This window comes from Hordeum vulgare, chromosome 3H (genome assembly GCF_904849725.1).
Source record: "Hordeum vulgare subsp. vulgare chromosome 3H, MorexV3_pseudomolecules_assembly, whole genome shotgun sequence".
Lineage (NCBI taxonomy): Eukaryota > Viridiplantae > Streptophyta > Magnoliopsida > Poales > Poaceae > Hordeum > Hordeum vulgare.
In genome coordinates, this window is record NC_058520.1 from 261,999,428 (window position 1) to 262,015,863 (window position 16,436).

At 42.1% G+C, this 16,436-nt stretch overlaps 3 pseudogenes; 2 read left to right on the forward strand and 1 right to left on the reverse strand.

Annotated features, from left to right (window-relative positions):
• The first annotated feature begins 293 nt into the window (after nucleotides 1–293).
• On the forward strand, nucleotides 294–1,082 carry LOC123441667 (annotated as a pseudogene).
• Nucleotides 1,083–11,508: 10,426 nt separating this feature from the next.
• LOC123441668 lies at nucleotides 11,509–12,265 on the forward strand (annotated as a pseudogene).
• Nucleotides 12,266–13,025: 760 nt separating this feature from the next.
• Nucleotides 13,026–13,888, reverse strand: LOC123441669 (annotated as a pseudogene).
• Nucleotides 13,889–16,436: the final 2,548 nt, after the last annotated feature.

Below are 16,436 nucleotides of genomic sequence, written 5' to 3' on the forward strand. Positions count from 1 at the left end.
TTGCGAATCCGAGGATAGAACCTTATTTATCAAAGTAGAGATGGGAACAGAGCAGGAATTGACTAAGCTCTCAAGAAATCGAAATTAGTCAATTTTTTTCAGGTCAGTCAAATGTAGGAAAAGCTTCTCAAAAGCATCCAAAAAATCATAGAATGGTGATCGAGATCACCTTCAAGGGAATCATCCTTGGTCTAGTACTAAGGTTCTTCTCTTCAAGCGTTTAGTATTCAAGTTCTTCTTTTCTAGCCCCCTGGCCCATCTCTGATAAGTTAAGTTTTCAAAATGAAAAGAAAATGACGAATCTGGTTCGATGGCTCTTCTTCACTACCCGCTTTACTAATTTATATTTTTTCCTATGTATTAAGGTTCCCTTAATATGTAATTTGATATTACTTTTAATCTGTATATTTTTTTACCTTTGTCGTTTTATATTATGCCTAATACCAATTTGCAATATTTCTAGTTTGTGCTTCATCGGCTCCTCCTTTCTGATCACTGTCACGTCGGAGATTCAAGAACCCAAGGCTCTAGCTTAGTTAGCAAGGCTTAACTTCTATCTGAGTCTTTACGAGCAGGATCCGTGATGGGTTACGTTCATCCAGAACGAGCTTAATCACAATACCCCCCTGGAAGACATACCTGGGCGGCTTAAGCTCTTCCTAATGGAACAAAAGCTCTCTTCTATGCGACATGATGTCATTCAGGAATTCGTGGCGCTTTATCAAATAGTAGGGCATTATCAACCAATCGAGCCCTACTTGGTCGATGAAGCGCTTTGATCCTATGTGTACCATCTTAACGCAACTGATTCTTTCACTATTCTCCAAGCGTATTCTCAAGATAAGAGAGAGAATGAGGGAGGATCAGTTTTCTTTGAAAATGCTGTTTCCCACAACCGGGATTTCCTTGAGGCGAAAAGCTCCGCAAGGAGGTGCCTGGAAGTGGAACAGAGGATCCGATGGGAAGAAATCCCTATGAGCAAGGCAAGTCTCAAAAAGGATGAGCACGAGCATGCTCTCGACTTGTTTAAGTTGGAGTATTTTAGAAGAAAATTAGGAAAAAAGAGCGGGGTAGCTCATTAATTGTGATTCTTTTCTCTTCCAGCGTTTAGTATTCCAGTTCTGCTCTTCCAGCGTTTACTATTCTCTTTCTTCTCTTCCAGCCCCGTGAATAAAAATGTTAACCCGATACTTTCATCAGTCGATGGACTAAACATCGTGTGTGAATCCCTTTCTTCCACGACATCGGTCAACAGTCCCCTTTTTTGGAAGAAGGCTCGGGCGTTAATTTCACGGGGGGCACCATTTACCCCGACACTTGTTGGATTAGATCTGTGTCGAGAGAACAAATTGCTCATAATACTTAGTATTCTCTATATTTATTTAATTTAAATAATTATTCTAATTCTATGATTTATTTTTATATGACGTTCAGGTATTTTCCTTTCTAAGCTTTCTCGCCATTTTGTTTTTCTTCCAGCCCACCAACCCCTCTTGGATAAGGAAAGTTTTCATTTCTAAAAAATAGCAAATGACAAATCTGGTTCGATGGCTCTTCTCTACTAACCACAAGGATATTGGGACTCTCTATTTCACCTTCAGTGCCATTGTAGGAGTGATGGCCATATGCTTCTCCGTACTGATTCGTATGGAATTAGCCCGAACCGGCGATCTATTTTTTTGTGGGAATCATCAAATTTATAATGTTTTATTAACGACTCATGCTTTTTAATGATCTTTTTTATGGTTATGCTGGCGATCATAGGTAGATTTGGTAATTGGTTTGTTCCGATTCTGATAGGTGCACCTGACATGGCATTACCAAGATTAAATAATATATCATTCTGGTTGTTGCCACCAAGTCTCTTTCTCCTATTAAGCTTAGCCTTAGTAGAAGTGGGAAGCGGCATTCGGTGGACAGTCTATCCGCCCTTAAGTGGTATTACCAGCCATTCTGGAGGAGTAGTTGATTTAGCAATACTTAGTCTTCATTCATCAGGTATTTCATCAATTTTAGGTTCTATCAATTTTATAACGACTATCTTCAACATGCGTGGACCTGGAATGACTATGGATAGATTATCACTTCTGGTACACGCGGGGGCAATTACAATTTTATTAACTGGTCGAAACTTTAATACAACCTTTTTTGATCCTGCAGGAGGGGGGAGACCCAATATTATACCAGCATGTCTTTTGGTTCTTCGGTCATCCAGAGGTGTATGTTCAGATTCTGCCTGGATTTGGTATTATTAGTCATACTGTATCGACCTTTTCAGGAAAACCGGTCTTCGGGGTATCTAGGCATGGTTTATGCCATCATAAGTATAGGCGTTCTTGGATTTCTAGTTTGGGATCATTATATCTTTATTCTAGGCTTAGACGTTGATACGCGTGGCTACTTCACCACAGCTACCTTGATGATAGATGTGCCCACAGGAATCAAAATCTTTAGTTGGATCATTACCATGTGGGGAGGTTCGATACAATACAAAACACCCATGTTATCTCAGGTAGGGTTCATATTTTTGTGCACCATAGGAGGGCTCAATGGAATAGTTCAAGGAAACTCTAGGCTAGACATTGCTCTACATGATACTTATTATGTGGTTGCATATTTCCATGATGTACTTTCTATGGGAGCCGTTTCTGCTTTATTTGCTGGATTTTACTATTTGGTGGGTAAAATCTTCGGTCATACATATCCTTAAACTTTAGGCCAAATCCACATGCTTAAGCCGGATGGAATGCTCTGAGCAGTTTCGGTTCTTATATATCCGTAGTTGGGATTTGTCAATTCTTCGTAGTTGTCGCAATCACTTCAAGCAGTGGAAAGAACAAAAAATGTGCAGAAAGTCCTTGGGCTGTTGAACAGAATCCAAACCACACTAGAATGGTTGGTATAAAGCCCTCCCGCCTTTCATACTTTTGGAGTACGTCCTGCAGTAAAAGAGACAAACAATCTCTCCTAACTATGAATTAAGTTTCATAGAGATAGGTGTGGGGAAATTTCTCCACTTTGGAAGCATAAGTAGTTTTTTGTAGTGATCTCAGGTCATGGAGATCTCGAGGCCCCCTATACCCTATACCTGTAGGGTAGTGGGGGGATAGAAGAGTGGGCATGTGGGATTCTTTCACATAGATTCTTTTGAAAAGGGATGATGGGAAAGTGACAATACTGGACTTCGACTCGTTTAAAAAGAGTTGTAGCCGTACGGAAATCCAATTGGAATGGACCCATCTCATGATACAAGTTACCCTGGATTTCTTTCTATTCCTGTTTCGATGGGCAATTCTAGTTTTTGTTATGATGATTTCATGGGTAGTAGTGTTGAGTTCTATAAACAGATTGATACTAGGTTTTAAGATAGCTTAGCCCTTGATATGATTCAATTTCTATTGGAGAAGAGGGGCGCCAACCCTATGAGGACTGTAGCTATGTTGTACTTTTTCCTACTAGCTACGGTGAAGCACCTCTTCCTAGTTACGATGTTGCTCATGTCCGCCCCTTGATTTATCACCGCTTTGGTCATTTATTGGTCACTGATTTATAGAGGGGAGGATAAGTACCCTGTCTCGACCCCAGATATCGATTTAGCATTCCATTATCGGACCTTCGAAACGGGAAACAAGAAAAGTAATTGAAATCCTGTGCCAACGGGACATACGAAATTCACACTTTTTGACTCTCAATCCACAGGTGGAGATACCAGGGGTGGGTTTCCATGGCTTATAGTCTCCCCTGCCGACGAAGCACGAACTACTAGTTGATATCGCGGATCAAAATCTTGCATTTATCCTTTACTGGTAAAAGACCTCGTATTGTTATTCCCATGATTCATGTGGACTATGTCCTCTTTATTGTTGGGTCCTACTCCCACCTATCCTTCAAAAACGAGGTGAGTGGCTCATACTAATTAAATGTACAAGTAACTGACCCTTATCAAGCTCTCCGCACATAGTGTTTTGATCTAAGATTGCAATTCTTCCATGTTTCTGCAGTAGCATATTGTTCCATGGAGCTAGGGTCCAAAATAGGAATCAACAAGTGTTTCCATGACTCTACCGCCCGGCCAATCATGTTCCACTGAATCCCCTCCCTTTTTCATGGCCACATATCTTTATGGCTAAGGAGTGGGAAATCTTTCTCCTGTTACACAAATCATTTTTTTCATTTCATCTGGGAAAAGCCACCTCTTTCTCCACAAACAATGTCTTTGTCATTTGATCCAGTTTTTATCCATTAGATAGGAACAACTTTGCTAAACACCGAGAACTCTTGGATAGGGTATTAGAATGAGAATACCATTACTTACATAAGGAAGAACCCAGGGTTCTAGCCCATTCCCATTCCTAAGTCAATAATTTGTAGTGCTTTTGCCTTTCTTGCGTACTCCTGGTGAACCAGTTGCTAGCCAACTGTTTAGGAGGCTATTTTCTCCTATTAAGCAAGATTCTTAGGCTTAATAAGCCCAAAGATCGAAAAATATGGACCATCTTGAAATAAAACTGGACCATTTGTAAATCATAATAGAAAAATAAATCTAGCTACTCTCTTCTCCGCCTCCTTCAGAACAAGAAAGCTAAGGCAGTTGGTGTTGAATAAACAAAACCACACCAAAAAAGTCAGCAGTTTTCAGAGATTATGCACAGTGTCACGGGACACCACTTCATTGTATGCAACACGAGGAAGCGATCTAGTAAGATGAAGCAGACATGTAGAAGTTCAAGAGCGAGGTCAGACAAGAATGTATCAGAACAACCACGTGATCAAGGTTGCAGTTGCTGCTGCGAGGACTAAAGTTACAAGGGAAATCCGGCAAGAAATGAATCCCACCGATTCTGACCGATTGCGTGGCACGAATGTGGAAAGCTCCTCCATAGTCGACAGGGGCACTTCACTTGTCGTGGGACGACAGCAGCACAGACATGCACAACTGATTTCAATTAGTACACACGAAGTATGATCAACGATTCCGCAAGGATATTAGTTCCAATTTGGTGTTCAAACGGTCAAATGGACAAGATGATCAATGATTGCTGAGAATAAAAAACTAGAAGGTACAGTTACAACTTAACAGATCAATGCACTCAGAGTTTGAGAAGACTATATATATAGCATCCGCATCACCAGGACACTCAATATTGTAATTAGTAGGCATTTACAAGTTAATAGAACAGATGTTGCGAGTAGAAGAATTGGATCAATAACCAGTTTTATAATACAATAAAGTTTGAATCTGTATTCCTAAAGCCCTATATCAGCATATAACAAGAAATAGAGAGAACACCGCAAGTGAAAACAAAAATATTCCATTTTTTGTGGGCACATGAGCGGGGATCATATGGTGCGAAAGCTGAAATGGCCAAGAATCTCTGAATGGCATTAGTGGCTGCAGATTCACCGAATTACTAGAAAAGCAGAAAAATGTTTACCTGGAGACAATTTAGGCGTGGGAGGTGAGTCAGGTGTGAAATGCATGTCAGGAAGCGATATGAGATCTGTTTTAAATGGGGGAAAGAAATAGATGAAAAAATGACTGCTCAATTGATCAGTAATCATGACTAACAATAGCAAAACAAATTTGGAGATATGCCCTAGAGGCAATCATGTATGATGATATTTACTAAGTGTTTATGTATTAAGGTAGTCCTTGGACATTATCATTGATGGGTATTAACAAGTACATGACCTGTCTGTGAGACTATACATTGTATGATGCCGTCCTAAATGGTCCCTAGTCAGAAGAGTTGTGCGGACGCGCAACCAACTAGACTAGCATATGATACGGTGGATGGTCCGGTCTCACTGACCATGTAGCATTGGATGCTAGCCGGATAATATGGACTTAGAAAGATCTGGTCGGATTTGATGTAGTCCAATCAGAGTCGAGATAAGGTCTGATTTGGACAAACCGAACTATGAGACACAATGATAGGTCATCTGTGAGTCTCTAGTACAACATACATTCTATGTCCTAATACATGAGATGACGCATGTATTCGGGATGGTGACAGACTTCCTTTGGGCCGACCAAACGCTACTCCATGACTGGGTAGTTAGAAAGGTAGGTTTCGGGCTTGTCAAGACCGATGCTGCGAGACGTGGTCGAGCAAGATGGGATTTGCCCCTCCGACTAGGAGAGATATACTCTGGGCCCCTCGTTCTGACCTGGATAAGCATGGCCATGTGATGAGGATTATGAGATAATGCGGATGTTGGCCAGATTCACCGGAACGAGAAACAGGTCATGCACCAAAAAGGATGACCATGTCGACTTGAGCACAACAACGTATATCGTGTGGCAAAGGGAACAGAAGTATGAAGTCCAAGTTCGCCTAACCAACTTCATCCGACACTTGGAGTCGGCTTGCCTTGCTAGAGGTCACTACCGACTAGCTGAGTCGGACGTGGTGTAACTCGCGACCAAGTGAACGAGAACCTAAAGGGTCGCGCGCTTAAGGGAAGGAACACGTGGGCTTTAAGGTCCATGCGAGGCCTAAGAGTTGAGCGTGCGCTGGATACCTGTATATAGTGGAGGTGCGGCGCACTTATTCGATTGATCCCTTTGACACCGTCATTAGGGTTGAGCTTGTGTTTTACCTAGCCACCTCCACTCACCTCCTCCAACTGTGTGATCCGGAACTAGCAGTCCGCCACACGGTGTTCCTTCTACACGCGCAGATACCATTAGAGGCGGTGCACCTGCGCCGCTCCGGTGAAGCTGTACGTGGGATTCGGCAACCGACTGTTCGAGGGAGACGACCCGCGACCGGCAGTTCGAGGCAGATCGGACGAGGAGACAGAGCACGCAGACATGCTGCCCCAACTCTACTTCCGCTGCACGACACATGCGTATCTACTAGTAATGATCTGTGATCCATAACCGTAGCATGTTCTTGGATGTTCTGTGCATAGGAAAATTTTAATTCGCATGCGATGCACCTTAGGTAGAATCCAACAAAAAATTACAGTAACAATATCCATAATATAGAGTAGCATCGAGAGCTTGCTTGTAATCTGCATCTACCACCATCCATCACCATTGTAGCTTCACAAGGACTCACAAGAACTAGGATAGGAGTGCATAAACTTATTTTGTAACTTGTTCGGTGGTCAAGAACATGCGCATAGGGAACACAAGAATCGATCGAAGCATATACTACCCATCAAGAAGGGACAAGTTTCTCCCCCGGCCCTACTCCCCAACCAACCCACCGAACTAACTCCATACGTTCATCATCATACATTGCGTACCGTGCATTTTTCCTCTTCCTTCCATACCGTGCACGAGGAATTTGGCTACTCAAGTTATTTTCTTTTGCTACTTCTCTCTTCTACATAGACCCGACAATCTCCCTCCGACAAAATCATACTTTTTGAGTACCCTAAATAAATATAGCCCATTGGGCCGGCTTTAGGAGTCCACTACCATTTCTTCGTATGAAGTACGTACTTGTTCTTCACCGTGCAAGCTCTATAGGTTTCGGAATCCAAGGCCTTCAAGTTCAACCATAGACGTCGAAGCAAACTGGTACTTAAGCATCGATCGAATTAGAAGTAGGTTTTAGAGCTTGGTATGCCCGTCCGAAGGAAGAGGAGTGAACGACGAGGAATACCGTATCCCGGTGCTACGGAGACCGGTGTTGTTGTTCAAAAATGTACTTACTATATTAGTATTTATGCAGCCCATGTCCATCTGGTCATAGATTGGAGCAAAAAAATGAGCAATGCGTCACAAGGCAGAAAATCCTATTTGAAAAATCCAATCCATCCGAGATTCCCCAACATCTCACATGGTCGCTCGAGCTGCAAGCTTGGAAGGAGATCCTCAGCGGTATGTATGTTTTTCACACATAACCTTACGTACTTTGTTATTTTTTTCTACTGATTAATTTTTAACGCATTTTTGTTAATATGCCATATATTTTATGTTATGTTCTAGACGGAACAAAATGCAAATTAAGGTATGGCATTTTGCAGACATATCTCGAATGCCTAATTATTTTTGATCGATGTATAAGGGACCACCGTGTGTGTAGCGCTGTATATGTTGTACACGATCACACAAACGGGTAGAATGTGATTCTATGCATATGTTTGTTTTGTAGGTTTGATGTGAATAGTATGGCTCATATGTATGTGATGCATGTGTGTAATTTAACATGACCTGCATGTCATGATTGTTAGCCAGCAGGAGGCAAAGTGTTGTCATTTTGTTGTATAGCACTCTGCGTGTCAACTTGTGATTCTTTGTAAATTCATTAATAGTTGTAGTAGTTGGAGGAGAGAGATCAAATTTGAGGTTTTAGCGTCCCGGCGTGATGAACATGATGGAGTACCGCACTAGCCATCGGAGCTGGAGGCGGCCTGGAAGGACGGCCATGAAGGAGCCATACTATTTCATATATTTAAATTTATAAGTGACTGATATTGCTTCTTGTTTTCTATGGATGTTAGAGTTTAGAAATATATTTCCATTCCGGATGTTGGACCTTCGCACGTCAAGTATGTTTAGTGGCGGCCTCATAAAATTGAGGTGCTACTAGGTGTCCTTGAATTGGTGGGTTCGTGTCGGACACGAACATCAAAATGGTTTTGGGCCTTGCGGCAAAGAAGGTTGGGAGCCGGGGAAGATACCTACCAGACCGACAGGAGTCATATAGAGATACGATTAGCAAGGTGTTGCTTACGGAATAGGAAAGTTGGCTAGCAGTGATGCTCAATATCACTAGTCGCTCCCGCGAGACGGATCCTGAATCACTTAGAGTTTGCGGAGGAATGCCAACTTCAGTGGGAGTAGTTCTAATTAAGGCTTGAATTACTCTACATAAACACATTTCTTAGTGATTGCGTATTTTCTGTTGTAGATCAATGGCACCACCTAGTCAAAACTTTTCACTGAAGTCAATTCTGGAAAAGGATAAACTAAATGGAACAAACTTTACCACCTGGTATAGATATGTGAGAATTGTTCTCAAGCACGATAAAAAGGAACATGTTCTAGAGGATCAACTTCGAGAGGTACCTGGCGATAATGCTAATGCCACAACCAAGAATGCCTACCATAAACTCGTTGATGAATCGAACGAGATCAGCTGCCTCATGTTGGCTTCTATGGAGCCCGATTTGCAACAACATTTCAAAGACATTGCGCCTTTCGATATGATCAAGAGTCTCAAGAGCATGTTTTAGGTGCATGCGAGGACCGAAATATTCAATATATGTTGATCCTTCATGGATTGTAAGCTAAAGGAAGGTGATCCACTGAGCCCGCATGTAATCAAGATGATCACATACATGCAAGCTTTGGATCGTTTGGGCTTCCTGCTCTCGGATGAGTCGGCTACTGATGCAATTTTGGGTTCTCTCCCAGCTAGCTATGGGAGGTTCATCTCGAACTATAATATGCATGGCATGAATAATAAGCTCACTGAATTCCATGGGGTGCTCAAGGTGGCAGAGTAAGATATTAAGAAAGGCATGCATCAAGTGTTGATGGTGCAGAACTCGGCGAAGTTCAAGAAGAGTTGGTCCAAGAAAAAGGGTAAGGCAAAGGGCACAGAGAAGGTTGTCTCCGCCGTTGAGCCAAAGTCCGGACCAAACTCAAAGACCATTTGCTATCATTGCAAGGAACCTGGTCACTGGAATTGGAACTGTAGCAAGTGGCACATTGCCTCTTGGACTAACACTTTTACCTAGATATTTCAGGTTGAGTCCATGAAGAGCTACGGCTTAAGGATCATGTGGAGATGCCTCTGGATGCAAGAAATGAATAATATTGGCTGAAGCTTCAAGCTAGAAGAATCTTCATTTTATATTTGTGAGAAATCAGTTTTGAGTCCATAGGAAAGCCAATACTATTGAAAGGGCGTGAGGTAGTAAAATGAATTGATTCCTCTGATGCTGAAAGTTAGCCACCAAAACACTCCGTCATTTTTCCCACATATCCACTCTGTCAAGTTCCACATTCACAAATGTGGTGTCACCAACATTGCCACTTCGGACCCACCGAGTTAGAACCTAAGACAGAACCCTAGCCATTCCCACAAAATCTGTGCAACCGAAACTACATCGGTGCTACTGAGTTTGGGTGACCAACATTTTGTTGCCTAGATACACAAAATCGGAATTTCCGAGTTTGAGTATCGGTGCCACCGAGTTTGTCCACCGAGTTCTATATATCGGTCTCACCGAGATTCAAAGTTCAAGCTTTTAGTACTAGTCGGTACCATCGAGTTGTCCACTTCGGTGTCACCGAGTTTGGACTTTTGTGTGTAACGGTTGGATTTTGGCTGCTGCCTATATATAGCCCTTCACCCACCTCTCATTCGCGGGAGAAACACTCACAACACACATTTCATTTCTAGATCGATTTTCTGAGAAAGAACCACCTACTCATATGTTGATACCAAGATATTCCAATCATATCATTTGAAACTTCATCTCTAGCCTCCCCAAACTGCTTTCCACCAAATGAACCACTCCTACCCATGCATATTCTGTGTGAGAGAGATTTGTGTTGAGGAGACTATCTTTAGAAACACAAGAGCAAGGAGTTCATTGATCTACCCCGTATATTACCTTTTGCAGGGTAGTCCTCCTAGATTGGTTAGGTGTCTCTTGGGAGCCTCCTACTTCGTGTTGTGGACTTGAACCAAGATGTTTGTAAGGGCAAGGAAATCGCCTACTTCGTGAAGATCTACTGTGAGTAAGGCTAGTCCTCCATGGACGAAAGCCGTGGTGGGATAGACAAGGCCGCTTCTTTGTGTACCCTCCGTTGGTGGAGCCCTCCGTGGACTCTCGGAGTTGTTACCTTCCGTGGGTTGAAGTCTCCACTAACATGGACATACGATAGAGCCACCTATGGAACCATGCCAAAAATCACTGTGCCAACCCCTTACGTTTGATCTCCCTACCTTACTCCTCTACATTACACTTGCATGTTTTACTTTCCGCTACTATACTCTTAGAACTGCTTGTGTTGGGTGCCTAGACTTGTTAGAACTTCTAGATTGCCGTCGTCCTAGAAATTGGATTAGGATAGAAATTTTACTTGACAAGTAGTCTAGTCACCCCCCCTCTAGACACATCTTCTATCGTTCCCTCAAGTATGTTTTCTAAGATTAGAGGAGGAAAAGAATGAAGGTGTGGGCGGGAAGGAGGAGGCAAGGCCACCTCAACGTGTATTCTACTACTCATTACGGAACCACCGGTTGATCCGATTAGACTTCTCGTGGGTTAGCGCAGGGAACTTGCTGAATCAACTCCTTGGAATCGGAGGCTTGACTAAGGGTCAATCCTATGGTAACCTCAACCTAGAAATGTGTGTTTCACTTCCTTGGCAGAGCCAACTACGATGCTTCGTCTCGATGTTGACCTAACATGGATTGATTCTAAATTATGAATCAAAAATCCTGATCTCGCAAATGATCTGCAATAGCTATGTGTACTCGAGGACTCTTAGGGAAAGAAAAGCACTTTTCCCTCTCAGCAGTTAGACCGGCTATGGGTGGGTTGTTTATATACTGCGCCTTCCTTCTTCTAAATTTTTGGTATGTATTGCCCCCTAACTATATATAAGATCCACCGGACCAGAAACTCAATTCTGCACTACTGCTGAGTTGTTGGACTTATCCACCTCGGTGTGGAATTTCAATTTTTGAATTGCATTGAGTGAAATCCACCAAAGCTAGGCATATAGTTAGACTCCTTTCCCGCTGCTAACGGAGACCAAGAAACTAAATCAAATGATTGTTTTTTTCACAAGCGCCCTTTTTTGCGGGTACTAAGATTCTTCTCACTACCAACCAGCAGACATCATCATCTGGCTAGGTCTTGCCGGTATCAACAATGAGAAAGAAGAACCAAATGGAAACAACAACTAACTATGGCTCTTGGCCCAGACAATATCTTAGGCGTAGGGGAGATCAAAACAAGAAGCCACGCCTAGACAACGACGCCCGTCCTGGGCTACTGTAAGTAAATCAAGAGGTCTTTCCACCCCTTGTCCCCGAAGATGGGTAATATGTTCTCATACAATTTTGCTCCAACTTATTTCTCGAGGGCCTAGGTGGCGAGCGATCCCAGTTCGTGGCAAAGAACAAGATAGCAAGCGAGCATACCTTTGTTCGCTTCTTTCCCAGCAATCACAGAAGTTTAAGGAGAACTATAGGTTGGTGTCTACCTAAGGAAAATCCGATTCGATCCCCCCCGGCTAGGAGGCATCTACCTCACCCCGATGACAAGGAGAGGTTCACCATGATGGGGCGTCAGGTACTTTCATTTTTGCATACCGGAAAGAATGAAATTCATAGGGGACCATCCTTTTTTGCGGCATGCTCTCTGATTTACGGATTCGTAGGGCGAGGGCCAACCTTAGTTGACTGACAATGACAAAGTATTGCGGCACAAAGTAGCGCCTTTGAAATGGAATCTTAATTAACTATCAGTGGTGCGAAGCAGCTTAGCCCTGGGGAGCTAAGGGTTATACCTTTGTAAGAGAATTGTGGTTCTTCTATGTAGGGTATTTCTCCTTTACTTTCTTAATTAATGTCGAGCTAACTGACTTTGTGTAGAATAGTAGAATGAAGCCCACATACGCACCGACACTCTCTTATCCCTAAGACTTTTTGCTAACTCGCTTGCCTACAAAAATGAGTAGGCGAGGCTAGGCAAACTCAGCCGATGACTTTGACTGTACTGTAGTAGACTTTCTAGCCTTTTATTTTATAACCCTCTCTCATGTTCTTTAATCCATCAAGTAGGCAAACTGTCAGGTCCTTAGTAGCGTTGACAAAGAAGAAGAGTCAGTGAAGAAAAAAAAGAAAACTAGAATCTCCAATAGTGAGACTAGCTTGACAAGCTACCTTTCCTCTTGATATGACATGCAAAGAGAAACATCTCTTTTTTATGACTTCCACTTCTCGATCCCGACCCAGAGAAGTGACTGACCCCTTGATGAACGAAAGAAAGGGTTTATGAGCCCTAGCCCTATAATCCCACACTTGTGTAGAGTAGATCGTTCAACACGTGCGACAAAAACCCATTTTTGACCAATTGGTCCATATAGCATAGGTGACTGAAGGGCCGCCCCCTGTCTGACTAGACCACCCTGCTATAGTTATTCCATAAACACCTAGAGAAGATATGGCAAACAAATAAAGTAGCCCTATGTTCGGATCTGACAATACCATACCATAATCAAAAGTTACAACGACCCGAGCGACCGGACTTAACATAAATGTAGCCACTAGAGCCATTCTAAAAGGGTGAAATTAGCACTACTTGGTTAAATAGGTTCTTTTAGACTAAATTTCAAACCATCTGGTAGAGGTTTTAACAATCTGAATGATCCCACTGCGTCAGGACCCTTTCAACATTGCACAAAAGAAATTACTTTACGTTCAGCTAGCACTAAAAAGGTTACTCCTAGTAGAAGTGGTAGAATTAAACGAAGTATTTCCGATGGAAGAACTATGTACGTTTTCAATTTTCTATTCACACATGATCATGCCTGCCCTGGTCGACCCGATGAAACTATTTCACTTATGATCTGGCCTGGTTGACCCAATCATGATATTGAAGGATGGGACCTTTCATCGAAAAACTTCGGATCCCGAGAAGTTTTGGAGTTGGTGCTCTTGTTATGTTACTTCGAATGGAATCCTAACTTTCCTAAGCATAAGCGAAAACATGGCTGAGAGTAAGCAATCCCCTTTCCTAGTGGTTGAATTATAATTAAAAATATCGCAAGAGAAAGTGAAATTTGGGGTAATCCACGATGTCTCCATTTTATGTATCCATCTTGACTTGTTTTCGGTGTATTGATAGTTCGTTGTATGACACTTTGAAGTAACCTTGAGGCCGTGCTTAGGCGAAACTCCATATGAGTGAAGTAATCCCAGAGTTGTAGAAATCATGAAGAACTTATTCCATTTTGTTATATATCACGAATATAGTGGAAAAAATTCTAGAACATTTGTTTGAATGGAATTGTTCATTGGGTTCGACTTGTTGTTCGAAAAAATAGAAAATTGTCTGTCGTACGTTATTGTAAGGTGATTCATTCCTAATATTTATTATGTGTGGTTTCAAGATGCTAAAAAGGTTGATTTGGTAATCGGCTTTTGAGCTCCATTATGTGGACTTCATCAATTTGTAAATTATGGACTTGGTGGTAGTGGTTAATACTAGCTGCACTGTTTAAATGCTCCTTGACCAAGTTTGCGTACTCGTTAGGGTTGACTTGAGGGGGAAGCCCATGCGCTAATTGGGCTTCGAGGTGCCTATACGCGAAAAACGCTGATGCCTGTTATGTCCTAAACAGTTCCAGAACATTATTTGTTTCGTAGGAAGATTCCAAAAGCACATTGATGCCGAAAGAATCTTCGGAACCGCTGGCTAGGCTATTCTAATTGAAGACTAGACAAATAACATGACTGTGGTATGTAAATAAAACCTGTGAAATAGATATATAATATGATCTAAATATAGAAGAATACCAAAGATAATGGATTGCAAAATAAGCTTTTTAGCTTTCTTTTTCTTTTGTGCGCGCTTTTCGCCTGCCTTCCTGACCACGGATAGGCTACGAGGCTTTGCACTTCGGCCACATTATGTGAATACCACATCAAGGTGACAGGATTCGAACCTATGGCCCTTTGTAACCAAAACAGATACACTGACTAGACTGCGCTACACCTCATCTCCCTTGAGAACATATGGACCTACCCGATCCATCAAGAAAAGAACCACTGCTTTTAGGAATTTTTTAGAATTCTCTTTCACCTGCATTTTCATTCATGAAGTCTCGCTCTCGTTCTTCTTACATCTTGCCCTTTTTTCTTTCGAATTGTATATCTGTCTACTGTTGTTTTGTTTGTTTGTCGGTCCCCAATAATTAACTCTCGTTGACCGCGCCCTATAGGGATCATCAAATTGATAGCAATTCTAAATGTGTGAAGGGGGTTCACATATAGAACGCCTGGAAATTCTACCCGGAGGAGGAGATTCAATTAAGCGAGATTCCGAAGCTACAATTTCGCATGTCCCATCAATAGGTTTTGCCAAAGCATTTATAACACGACCCAAGTCATATACACTAACGGGTATCTCAGCAATTCTTCCTGTTGCTTTTACAAAACTTCCCTCTTGATGCTAACCCATAGCTCTAACTGAGTCGAATTCCACAATTTCTAAGAATGGTATGTTTTTTCCACTTTGAAAGCTTCTCTCAATCCATCCCTAGTCCTTTCTCTTTTGGGCACAGGCTTACTTGGTTGGCCGCCCACATTCATTCATTGTTTGTTCTGTTGTGGAATCGAACCACATAGCTAGCGCAATTAGGATTTAGAGTCCCGTGCATGAAGCCAAAGAGGATTTTCAGTCCTCTACTCTACCAGCCAGAACATAGAAGGACACTTGACACCCGATTTGACACAGCTAGACTCGAAACACTGCTTGTCAACAACATAGACCCCAATATAGAATACGTTTTTGAGTATGCTGGTAAGGTCCTTTCATCCGCTTCTCTGCATGCACTTCTGCGTAACTAGGGGTGCAAGTCCAGTATATCGTACTTTCATAATTGAATGAAAAGCATCGATACATGAAAAATCTCTATATACAATATTTATGACACAGAATGTTGTTCTTTCAACATTCTTCCTCAACAAGTTTTTCATTGTAACTAGCTCTCCGTTCTCTCTGTTCCACTTTAGTTTTTGAATAATAATTACCATGATTAATTTCTCTTACTACTTGGTTCCGCATTGGATTTTGGAAACTTTTGTTTAGAAAGTGGTGTCACGACGGTGGGGATCAAACGGATGGTTCAGGAAAGTCTAGTGAAGCGACACAGTCTAATAATATAGATGACCATAGTGGTATGGTTCTATAGAAAACTATTCGAGACCATTATCGCCACCAAAATGGTTTCCATGCTCCGTTGGATGATTTGACGATGTCACAGTATCAAGCTAGAAGGGTTTCAATTTGTAGGACGGGAAAGAAACCTCATCCTTTGGTGCACACTAACCGATGAAGCTCAACCCTGTCTCGAACTGAGCTATTTCTGCTTTTTCTAACAAAAAGTTCGAGTAGTTCAGTGAAGATTGGTCAAGCTTTCTTCCATCCTTCCTAGCTCCTCGATCTTGCACCCGCTCAAAGAGTTTTTCATTGTTCGTTCTGCGGTGGATTTGAACCACTCTCTGAGTTTGGATTTTGAGTCCAAAAGGCCCGGCAAAAGAGTATTTTTAGTCCTATGCCCGCTGCCAGCCAGGACCAATATTTCTTTGTTATATTCTGTTTTTCCTTTGTCAGCTAGCACAATTTGGATTTTGAGTCCAATGCACTAACGCTTTCTTTAGTTTTCTTGCTCTTTCTTCGGGCTTTGACCATGTCTCCCAAACAATTTCAGTACATATGGCGCAAGT